This window comes from Mobula hypostoma, chromosome 3 (assembly GCF_963921235.1).
Source record: "Mobula hypostoma chromosome 3, sMobHyp1.1, whole genome shotgun sequence".
In the NCBI taxonomy this organism is placed as follows: Eukaryota; Metazoa; Chordata; class Chondrichthyes; order Myliobatiformes; family Myliobatidae; genus Mobula; species Mobula hypostoma.
This window is the reverse complement of record NC_086099.1, coordinates 225,766,874-225,779,051: the sequence shown is the minus strand read 5'-3', so window position 1 is coordinate 225,779,051 and position 12,178 is coordinate 225,766,874. Positions and strand designations below refer to the sequence as shown.

Sequence of the window (12,178 nt, the reverse complement as noted above, 5' to 3'; positions counted from 1 at the left end):
GGAATCGATATGGGTAGAGCTGCATAACACTAAGGGGCAGAAGACGCTGGTGGGAGTTGTGTACAGGCCACCTAACAGTAGTAGTGAGGTCGGAGATGGTATTAAACAGGAAATTAGAAATGTGTGCAATAAAGGAACAGCAGTTATAATGGGTGACTTCAATCTACATGTAGACTGGATGAACCAAATTGGTAAAGGTGCTGAGGAAGAGGATTTCTTGGAATGTATGCGGGATGGTTTTTTGAACCAACATGTCGAGGAACCGACTAGAGAGCAGGCTATTCTAGACTGGGTTTTGAGCAATGAGGAAGGGTTAATTAGCGATCTTGTCGTGAGAGGCCCCTTGGGTAAGAGTGACCATAATATGGTGGAATTCTTCATTAACATGGAGAGTGACATAGTTAATTCAGAAACAAAGGTTCTGAACTTAAAGAGGGGTAACTTTGAAGGTATGAGTCGTGAATTAGCTAAGATAGACTGGCAAATGACACTTAAAGGATTGACGGTGGATATGCAATGGCAGGCATTTAAAGGTTGCATGGATGAACTACAACAATTGTTCATCCCAGTTTGGCAAAAGAATAAATCAAGGAAGGTAGTGCACCCGTGGCTGACAAGAGAAATTAGGGATAGTATCAATTCCAAAGAAGTAGCATACAAATTAGCCAGAGAAAGTGGCTCACCTGAGGACTGGGAGAAATTCAGAGTTCAGCAGAGGAGGACAAAGGGCTTAATTAGGAAGGGGAAAAAAGATTATGAGAGAAAACTGGCAGAGAACATAAAAACGGACTGTAAAAGCTTTTATAGATATGTAAAAAGGAAAAGACTGATAAAGACAAATGTTTCTGTCTTCACTAAGGAGGACATAAATAATCTTCCAGAAATAGTAAGGGACAGAGGGTCCAGTGAGATGGAGGAACTGAGCGAAATACATGTTAGTAGGGAAGTGGTGTTAGGTAAATTGAAGGGATTGAAGGCAGATAAATCCCCAGAGCCAGATGGTCTGCATCCCAGAGTGCTTAAGGAAGTAGCCCAAGAAATAGTGGATGCATTAGTGATAATTTTTCAAAACTCGTTAGATTCTGGACTAGTTCCTGAGGATTGGAGGGTGGCTAATGTAACCCCACTTTTTAAAAAAGGAGGGAGAGAGAAACCGGGGAATTATAGGCCGGTTAGCCTAACGTCGGTGGTGGGGAAACTGCTGGAGTCAGTTATCAAGGATGTGATAACAGCACATTTGGAAAGCGGTGAAATGATCGGACAAAGTCAGCATGGATTTGTGAAAGGAAAATCATGTCTGACGAATCTCATAGAATTTTTTGAGGATGTAACTAGTAGAGTGGATAGGGGAGAACCAGTGGATGTGGTATATTTGGATTTTCAAAAGGCTTTTGACAAGGTCCCACACAGGAGATTAGTGTGCAAACTTAAAGCACACGGTATTGGGGGTAAGGTATTGGTGTGGGCGGAGAATTGGTTAGCAGACAGGAAGCAAAGAGTGGGAATAAACGGGACCTTTTCAGAATGGCAGGCGGTGACTAGTGGGGTACCGCAAGGCTCAGTGCTGGGACCCCAGTTGTTTACAATATATATTAATGACTTGGATGAGGGAATTAAATGCAGCATCTCCAAGTTTGCGGATGACACGAAGCTGGGTGGCAGTGTTAGCAGTGGGGAGGATGCTAAGAGGATGCAGGGTGACTTGGATAGGTTGGGTGAGTGGGCAAACTCATGGCAGATGCAATTTAATGTGGATAAATGTGAAGTTATCCACTTTGGTGGCAAAAATAGGAAAACAGATTATTATCTGAATGGTGGCCGATTAGGAAAAGGGGAGGTGCAACGAGACCTGGGTGTCATTATACACCAGTCATTGAAAGTGGGCATGCAGGTACAGCAGGTGGTGAAAAAGGCGAACGGTATGCTGGCATTTATAGCGAGAGGATTCGAGTACAGGAGCAGGGAGGTACTACTGCAGTTGTACAAGGCCTTGGTGAGACCACACCTGGAGTATTGTGTGCAGTTTTGGTCCCCTAATCTGAGGAAAGACATCTTTGCCATAGAGGGAGTACAAAGAAGGTTCACCAGATTGATTCCTGGGATGGCAGGTCTTTCATATGAAGAAAGACTGGATGAACTGGGCTTGTACTCGTTGGAATTTAGAAGATTGAGGGGGGTTCTGATTGAAACGTATAAGATCCTAAAGGGATTGGACAGGCTAGATGCGGGAAGATTGTTCCCGATGTTGGGGAGGTCCAGAACGAGGGGTCACAGTTTGAGGATAGAGGGGAAGCCTTTTAGGACCGAGATTAGGAAAAACTTCTTCACACAGAGAGTGGTGAATCTGTGGAATTCTCTGCCACAGCAAACTGTTGAGGCCAGTTCATTAGCTATGTTTAAAAGGAAGTTAGATATGGCCCTTGTGGCTACAGGGGTCAGGGGGTATGGAGGGAAGGCTGGGTTCTGAGTTGGATGATCAGCCATGATCATAATAAATGGCGGTGCAGGCTCGAAGGGCCGAATGGCCTACTCCTGCACCTATTTTCTATGTTTCTATGTTTCTATCTTGACTTGTTCATACCAACCAATATATATATTCAAGCTAATCCCATTTCTCATCACTTTTTAAAAGTATGTTTTTAAAATAAATAACTGTTAGTAATTCCATGGGGAGGACATACAGAGACTCATTACAGAGGACGCTGAGATTGAATTCCGGTGCCCCAGGGTGTAATAGTATTGCGCTAATAACTACACGAGTCTACATCCCTCTAAATTCCTGACATCTGTATACCTGTCCACATCGTTCTTAAATGTACCTAATGTCTTTGCCTCATCCACTGACTCTGGTAACTGGTTCTACAAGACGTTCTGTAAATTCATATTAATACACACAAAATGCTGAAGGAACTCACAGGTCAGGCAGCATCCATGGAGAGGAATAAACAGCCGATGTTTCAGGCGGAGACCCTTCATCGGATTGGAAAGGAAGGGGAAAGGAACCAGAATAAATGAGTAGATGGGTGGAAAAGGTAAAGGGCTGGAGAGGAAGGAATCTGATAGGAGAGGAGAATGGACCATGGGAGAAAGGGAAGGAGGAGGGGACCCAGAGGGAGATGGGGAGAATAGAATGGGTGAGAAGGGAACCAGAATGGGGAATGGAAAAATAGTGCAGGTGGAGGAAGGAGAAATTCACCTCCCAGCTTCTTACTTCATCCCTCCTCCTCCACCCACCTACCTTACCCCTCACCCGGCTTCTTCCGGTCAGCCAGCCTGTCCTCCTTCCCCTCCACCCACCTTATTATTCTGGCTTCTTTCCCCTTCCATTCCAATGCTGACGAAGGGTCTCGGCCTGAAACACTGACTGTTCATTCCTCTCCGTACCTGCTGAGTTTCTCCAGCATAGTCTGTGTCATTATATCTACAGTACTACCTCTTGTATAACAAAAAAGTTTCCCCTCAGGTTCTTATTAATCGGTTTTCCTCTAACTTTAAAACTATGTTTTTGATTAGCCAACCCTGGAAAAAACAGAATGCTCACCCTATCTATGTCCCTCCTGATTTTTTTTTATACCTCTTTGTGATCACCCCTCAGTCTTATGCTCCGAGGAGTAAAGGCCCAGCCTATCTAAGCTCTCCCTATAATTCAGTCCCTCTTGTACAGGAAACATCTTTTAAAATCTTTTTGTGAACTCTTTCCAGCTTAATAATTCTTTCCTCTAAAAGGGTGACCAAAACTGAGGCTTCACCAAATTCTTCAATTGCAACATAACCTGCCAATTTCTATATTCATTTATTGTCATAGAAAACTTCAGCACAGAAACAGGCCCTTCTGCCCATCCAGTCTATGCTGAACCATTTAAATTTCCTCGACCCATCGACCTGCACTCGGACCATAGGCCTCCATACCCCTCCCAACTACCTACCTATCTAAACCTCTTAAATGATGAAATCAAAGTCACATCCACCACTTGTGCTGCCAGCTCATTCCACACTCTCACTACCTCTGAGTGAAGAAGTTTCCCCTCATGTTCCCCTTAAACATTTTACCTTTCACTCTTAACCCATGACCTCTAGTTGTAGTCTCACCAATTTTATTCTATTTTTATTCATTTTTAGATATACACGTCGTTGGATTCTGATGTTTTTCATCCAAGGTTCTTTGAAGTTTTATGTCTCTTTCTCATAAGACAGAGGCATAAAACTGCAATTGCCTGCAAGAAAATGAATCTCGAGATTGGTATATGCTGACATATATGTACTTTGATGAAAAATTTACTTTGAACTTTGAACTTCTTTCTTCACAATTATTTTATTGTGCTAATAGAACAAAGGGAATCAGAAATGTAGAGAGTCGAAGTCCAGTAGCTAAGAACAAAATAGAAAAAGAAAACATGTTTAGCCGTTCTTATACCCATTGATAAGAAATATTCCATTCAAATTTGTAAATAGGAGTTAGTCAATCTGATAGTCCCTGTCCAAATAATTCAATACCAGAGAAGCTTCTAGAATCATTCAAAGAACTGTAACCACTGGGGGACACGCTGAACAATTGCATATGCAACTATGACCACTAGGAAACATAGCATGTACAAAGAGTTTATTTATTCAGAGATACAGCATGGAGTAAGCTCTTCTGGCCACTCTGACTTCTTCCACGAAGCCTATGTCTAATCCAATTTACTACCTCATCTTGAATGCCCAGCGACTGTGTACATACATCTATTGATGCTTCTGGACACATCTTCAGTGATGTTCCTGGAATCATCGGGTGTTTCGGGTCTTTCAACATCATACAACCTCCTCCAGGTGACCCAGCCGGGGCTGATCAGACCCCAGCTTGTGTCCAGATGGCTAGCTACTTATGACTCCATGGCTCCCCTCTTTTGAGCCACAGCCATCTTGAGGCCCTCTCTGCTGCATTCAGCATTTTGGGCGTCAAGGGAGAGGGGAAGAGGAGAGCCATCCGCAGTACCACCGATGCGGCAGAGAGGGCCTCAACACGGCTGTGGCTCAAAAGAGGGGAGCCATGGAGTCATAAGTAGCTAGCCATCTGGACAGAAGCTGGGGTCTGATCAGCCTATGTCTAATCCAATTTACTACCTCATCTTGAATGCCCAGCGACTGAACCTTCTTGACCAGCCTCCCGTGTGGGAACTTGTCAAGTATCTGGTACTAAATTCCATGTAGACAACATCCACTGCCTTGCTGTCATCTAATTTCCTGGTAACTTCCTTGAAAAACTCTGTAAGATTGGTTAGATATGAACTGCCATGCACGAAGCCATGCCGACTATCCTTAATCAGTCCACGTCTATGCAAATAGTCATATATCTTGTCCCCTAAAATGACTTCCAATAACTTTCTCACAACTGATGTCAGTTAAATTTTAGAGCTTTTCTTAAACTATGGAACAACATTGGCTATCCTCCAATCCTCTGACAGATCCACACCTGTCACTCAGGATGATTTAAATACCCAATCAAAACTTTTCCATGGACGGCTTCCAGACCGTTCGGGCTGATCGGAAGTGCACTGAGATCCGTAAGTGTAAAGGAGTTGGGGGTTTACTGTTCTGGTTAACAATGGATGGTGCAATCCTGGTCATATTTTGATCGAGGAACGTGTTTGTAGACCGGATATTGAACTTTTTGCTGATGGACTCCAGCCATATTCCACCCAGATACAACACTGGGCGTCACGGGAGGTTGTTCCTGCCTGTGGCCATCGAACTTTGCAGCTCCTCCTGTGGAGGGTCAGACACCCTGAGCCAATAGGCTGGTCCTGGACTTATTTCCATCTGGCATGGTTTGCATATTGTTGTTTGATTGTTGGTGGTTTTTGTATTGCTATATTTATGCTCTATTCTTGGTTGGTGCACTGTAACGAAACCCAATTTCCCTCGGGATCAATAAAGTATATCTATCTATCTATCTATATCTCTGCTAGGGTGCTGGTAATTTCTGCACTTGCCTCCTGCAGGTTCTGAGGGAAGATCTTGTCAGGCCCTGGGGATTTATCCACCCTAATTTGCCTGAAAACACTTCCTCCTCTATAGACTCCATGCAGCTGGTGCCGCTTTGCCTCACTTAGGTGTCCAACTCCTGAGTAAATACAGATGCAAAAAATTAATTTATGATCTCCCCATCTCTTTGGGCTCCATGCATGGATTACCACTCTGGTCTTCCAGAGGACCAGTTTTGTCCTTTGCAATCCTTTTGCTCTTGACATAACTGTAGAAACCCTTAGATTCTCCTTCACCTTGTCTGCTGGGGGAAACCTCATCAGGAATTACTTTCCCGATTTCTTTCTTAAGTGTTCTCTTGTATTTTTTGTACTCCATAAACATCTCATTTGTTCCTACTTGCCTGCACCTGCAATGCACCTCCCTTTTTTCTCTTAACTAGGGCCTCAATATCTTTTGAAAACCAAGGTTCCCTACACCTGTTTTATTCTGACAGGCGCATACAAGTTTTGTGGTCTTAAGTTTTCACTTTTGAAGGCCTCCCTCTCACCAAGTACACCTTTGCCAGAAAACAGCCTGTCCCAATCCACATTTGCCAGATCCTTCCTGACAGCATCAAAATTGTCCTTTGTCCAATTTAGAATCTCACCTGCGGACCAGACCTATTTTTTCCCATATTTGTTTTGAAACTAATGGCATTGTGATCATTAGATGCAAAGCGTTCCCCTACACAAACTCCCTGTCATTCCCTAATAGCAGATCAAGTATCTCACACTCTCAGGACTTCTACGCACTGATGAAGGAAACTTTCCTGAGCACATATGGCAAACTCTATCCAGTTAGTGCTTTTACAGTATGGGAGTCCCAGTCAATATGCGGAAAGTTAAAATCACCTAATATAACAACCTTATTATTCTTGCAACAGTCTGTGACCTCTTTACAAATCTGTTCTTCTAAATCCCTCAGACTGTTGGGTGGTCTGTAATATAGCCTATTAACATGGTCATAACCAATTTCCCCCGGGATTAATAAAGTATGACTATGACTATACTTGTCTTATTTCTCATTTCCACCCTTAACACCTCACTGGACAAGTTCTCCAGCACTGCCGTGACACTTCCCCTGGCTAGTACTGCTACCACTCCCCCTTTAATCCCTCCTGTCTGTCGCATCTGAAACAACTGAACCCCAGAATATTGAGCCATCAGTCCTGCCCTACTAGTAACCAAGTCTCACTAATGGCCACAATGTCATAATTCCAGGTGTTGATCCATGCACTGAGCTCATCTGCCTTCCCTACGGTACTTCTTGCATTGAAGTATGTGCGGCTTAGGACTGTAGTTGCACCATGCTCAACCTTTTGATTCCTGACTTAGTCTGATGTATTATCAACATCTGTCTCCCCAGCCTCTCCACTATCTGTTCTGGCACTCTGGTTCCCATTCCCCTGCAACTCCTCTTCATAATTGTATCACTTTGTTGGGAGCACCAGATCCATAATATCATAATTCAAATTTAAGTTCAATTTCAATTTATTGTTATTCAACTGTACACCTGTATACTGACAAACAAAACAACATTCCTCCAGACCAAACTGTACACCATACATATCATTCACACATAAAGTTCTATAACCACAAATAAATTAACAAACAATAAGGCACGTGTATATGCAATTCAAAAAGTGAACAGTATAATGTTACTTGCGTTTTATTTATATGTGATGTGGCAGAGAATTCAGTAGTCTCATGGCTAGGAGGAAGAAGCTGTTTCCCATCCCTTACAGTCCTTGTCCAATGCTACTGTACCTCCTGCCTGATGGTAAGGGTTCAAAGAGACTGTTGGAGGGATTCCATAATTTCATGCAACATTTATGTTTGTAATCTAGCGTGCTGCTGCTGCTGCTGCAAAAAGCTATTTGTCATGGTATTTATACCTTGGGTATGTGTGTTTATGACAATAAACGAACTGGGAGATTCTCATTTGATGCCCCCCCCCCAATAATGAGAACTGGATGTTGCTATTACAAATTTAGGACAGCTAGAATCCGTTACCAAATCTCTAAAGAGTATTAAGTACAATGAAACAATAAATTAAATAGTAAAGTTTTAATAATTTACAGCCGAGATGATAAAAAAATGCCTCTAGCAGTGGCGGTTTATGCAAATGAGCAGTGCAATAAAAAAAATAAACGTCAGAGTTTTGCTTTGTGTCACGCATGTAACGCAAATTGAAAATAACACATATTTTTTAAAAGCATCTTCAAAATTAAAAATCTGCCAGTTTGAAAAGGAAGTCGCTTGCCCCCTCCCCTTTTCAAGATTACTGTTCGAGGAGGCGTCGCAGGTGTCAACCCCACTTGATTGCGAGCGGCGCCGGCGTCTTGTGATTGACGTGAGCGTTGGACCAATAGATGTGCAGGACCGTAGTTCCCTCTTCGTGGAGCTGTGGTGGACAGAGCCAATTGGCTTGAGGTGTGGGCGGATCCTAGCGCCAGCTATCAGGTTAGTGTGAGAGGCGGCTTGCGGCGGGAAGTATGGCGGCGTCTGAGGGAATGAGCGGAGTGAGTGCGGGATGAGAGGGACGGCGGTCGGAGGGTGAGGTTCGGACGGCAGCGGAGGAGGAGGAGCGCGGCGGCGGTAGTCTTAGAGAAGTGGGCGGTGCCTGTAAAGTCAAGTCTTTGTTGCCATGGTTACTGCTTCCGACTTCGGCCCAGCTGGGAGTCGTCGTCCCGTGACCTCTCACCCCCCCCCATATCACTTCATTCACCCGTGACCCTCTCACTCTCCACTTCTTGAATCAGGTTTAATGTCACTGGCATATGTTGTCTTACTGCAGCAGTGCATTGCAATACATTGCAAAGAAAGACGGAAAAGTAGGGAGGTAGTTCATTGCCTATTCAGAAGTGCGATGGCATTGGGGAAGAGGGCACGTCCTGGGTGCTGGGAGTCCTTAATCATGGATGCTGCCTTTCTGAGGCATCACCTTTTGAATCAGAATTCAGAATCAGGTTTAATATCACCAGCACATGTCGTGAAATTTGTTAATTTTACGGCAGTAGTACAATGTTATATGTGATAAATGTAACAAAAACAATTACAGTGAGTACATATGTATATTAAATAGTTAAACAGAAATAAGTAGTAGTGAGGTAGTACTCTTGATAGAGCTGGCTGAGTTTACCACTTTATATAGCCTTTTCCAATCTTGTTCAGCTAGTTCCACACTCTCTATCCTCTAAGTGAATTAGTTCCTCCTCAGGTTTCCTTTAAACATTTCACCTTTTACTCTTAACCCATGACCTCTAGTTGTAGTCTCATCTAACCTTGGACAAAGCCTGCTTGCATATACCCTATCTATAATCCCTCATAATTTTGTATACTTCTATCAAATCTCCTTTCGTTCTCTTACACTGTTGGAAATAAAGCTGTAACCTATTCAATCTTTCCTTATAACTCAGGTCCTCAAGTCCCAGCAACATCCATGTAAATTTTCCCCGAATTCTTTCAATCTTGTTGATATTTTCTCTGTAGGTAGGTGACCAGAACTGCACACAATACTCCAAATTAGGCCTCACCAACATCTTATTTCTTTGTGACACTCAGTGGCCATAAGTACACCTGTACACCTGCACACCTGCACGTTAATGCTAATATCTAATTGGCCAATCATGTGGCAACAACTCAATGAATGAAAGTGCACAGACATGGTCAAGAGGTTCAGTTGTTGTTCAGACCGAACTTCAGAATGGGAAAGAAATGTGATCTAAGTGACTTTGACCATGGAATGATTGTTGGTGCCAGACGGGGTGGTTTGAGTAACTCAGAAACTGTTGATCTCCTGGGATTTTCACACATAACATTCTCCAGAGTTTATAGAGAATGGTCTGAAAAACCAAAAAGCATACAGTGAACGGCAGTTCTGTAAGTGAAAATGCTTTGTTAATGATAGAGGTCAGAGGAGAACGGCTAGACTGGTTCAAACTGACTGTGAGGCAATAGTAACTCAAATAATCACGTGTTACCACAGTGGCATGCGGCAGTCTGCTGGAGAAGTTCAGTTGGTTGAACAGTATCTGTGGCTAGGGGATTGGTGAGGAATTGGGTCGAGACATCACCAATTCCTCACCACCCCTCCCCCTCCCCCCACTGGGATGCTGCTTGACCTGCTAAGTTCCTCCAGCAGATTGTTTGTTGCTCCGGGTTCCAGCACCCGTTGTTTCTAGCGTATCCAGTAAATTCTTTAGTGGTTGGGAGCTCTTTTGCTGATGGTGTGGAATGGGCCCTTCAAGCCACACCACCTCTTTAACTCCCACAATCCCAATTGAACCCGAAACTAATCACTTGGCAAGTTACAATGACCATTTAACCTACCCAGTATGTCTTTGGACTGAGGAAGGACACTTGGGGAGAACCCACACATTCCATATGTGGGACGTACAGAGACTGCGTATGGATGATGCTGGATTTGAACGTTGAACTCCGACACCCTGAGCTGCCAGAGCTTTGTGCTAATCGCTACACCACTGTGGCATCCAAGTATACTGAGTATATTTCTGTATGTGTGTAGTCTTCTGTTGCTATAGTACATCCACTTTGAGGTTCAATGAGTTGCGTGTTTGGAGACACTCTTCAGCACACCACTGTTGTAATGCGTGGTTATTTCAGTTACTGTTGCCTTCCTGTCGGCTTGAACCAGTCTGGCCATTTGCCGGGCAAGACACACTAAACATTCAGTAAACCCTTCAAGTTATACTCTGTTACTACTATTTGTGCACAAGGCCCTCTCTTCCTGCAGCATACTTCCACTTCCCGTGGTACCATCTGTGATTTGGCTCACAGTGACCCAAAGAGCAAAAGGAGAGCGGTTGCTTTCGGTGTGCTAGATTTAAACTCCAATGAAGCCACGGGGGAGTGGCTTTTGATGATCAAGTAACATGGACACTCACTGCAACAGCATTGTAGTTGGCACATATACTGTGGGCCGAAGGGCCGTTCTATATACAGGTGTCCCCCACTTTTCGAATATTCGCTTTACGAAACCTCGCTGTCACGAAAGACCTACATTAGTTACCTGTTTTCGCTAAGAGAAGGTGTTTTCACTGTTAGGAAAAAAGGCAGCGCGCGAAAAAACCAGCGCACGCCCCAAGCAGCCAAGCTGCTCCCCCGGAATGGCATTCTAGCCGGCATTGCTTAAACATGTGCCTGTGAGCAGCCATTAGCAAGATGAGTTCTAAGGTATCGGAAAAGCCTAAAAGAGCTCGTAAGGGTGTTACACTTAGCGTAAAACTGGACATAATTAAGTGTTTCGATCGTGGTGAACGAAGTAAGGACAAAGTGAGTTTGGCTTGTGGAAGCTGACGAAGATGATGTTGAAGAGGTTTTGGCATCCCATGACCAAGAACTGATAGATGAAGAGCTGATGCAATTGGAAGAAGAAAGGATAACAATCGAAACCGAATGCAGTAGCGAACGGACCAAAAGTGAAGTCGTCCAGGAACTGAAAATGAAGCAACTGCATGAGATTTTCGCTGCAATGATTGCAGAAAAGTACGACTTTAATTTTGAAAGGGTACGTAGGTTTAGGGCATATTTGCAGGATGGTTTGAGTGCTTACAAAGAACTGTATGATAGAAAAATGTGCGAGGCTAAGCAGTCAAGCATACTGTCGTTTTTCAAACCTTCCACATCAACCACAGCAGACAACAAACCTCGACCTTCGACATCGAGGCAGGAAGAAGATGACCTGCCTGGCCTGATGTATGCAGACAACGATGAGATGACACTCCAGTGTCCCACCACCCTAACCCCCGGGACATGGACCGATACATTGCTGCAGAGAATGCAGTGGTAGCCGGGACGGACCCAACACATCTCTAAGGAAAAAGCAGAAATAAACAAGCTAATTAATTAGGTGCCACCCGGCACGTAAATGTCGGCCCAGATCAAAGGTGATTGCCGATTTTCGCTACGGAGAACAGTGCAGCAATGACCGTAGAAAAGTATGTCTACTTTATATAGGCTGTGTGTTTATCATATCATTACTGCTTTTACTATATGTTACTGTTATTTTAGGTTTTATGTGTTACTTGGCATGATTTGGTAGGTTTTTTTTGGGTCTGTGAACGCTCACAAATTTTTCCCATATAAATAAATGGTAATTGCTTCTTCACTTTACGACATTCCAGCTTACGAACCGTTTCATAGCAACGCTC

General features: G+C 43.7%; 1 protein-coding gene across 3 annotated transcripts in view; it reads left to right on the top strand.

Annotated features, from left to right (window-relative positions):
* The first annotated feature begins 8,476 nt into the window (after positions 1-8,476).
* Positions 8,477-12,178, top strand: part of LOC134344581 (F-box/LRR-repeat protein 6-like) — a 50,994-nt gene continuing 47,292 nt past the window's right edge. The window contains exon 1 of one of the 3 annotated variants that reach the window (XM_063044642.1): positions 8,477-8,561. The gene's annotated coding sequence lies outside the window, so the exon portion shown is untranslated. Of the gene's footprint in view, positions 8,567-12,178 lie in introns of all 3 variants that reach the window. The other 2 variants (XM_063044643.1, XM_063044644.1) reach the window with 2 other exon arrangements.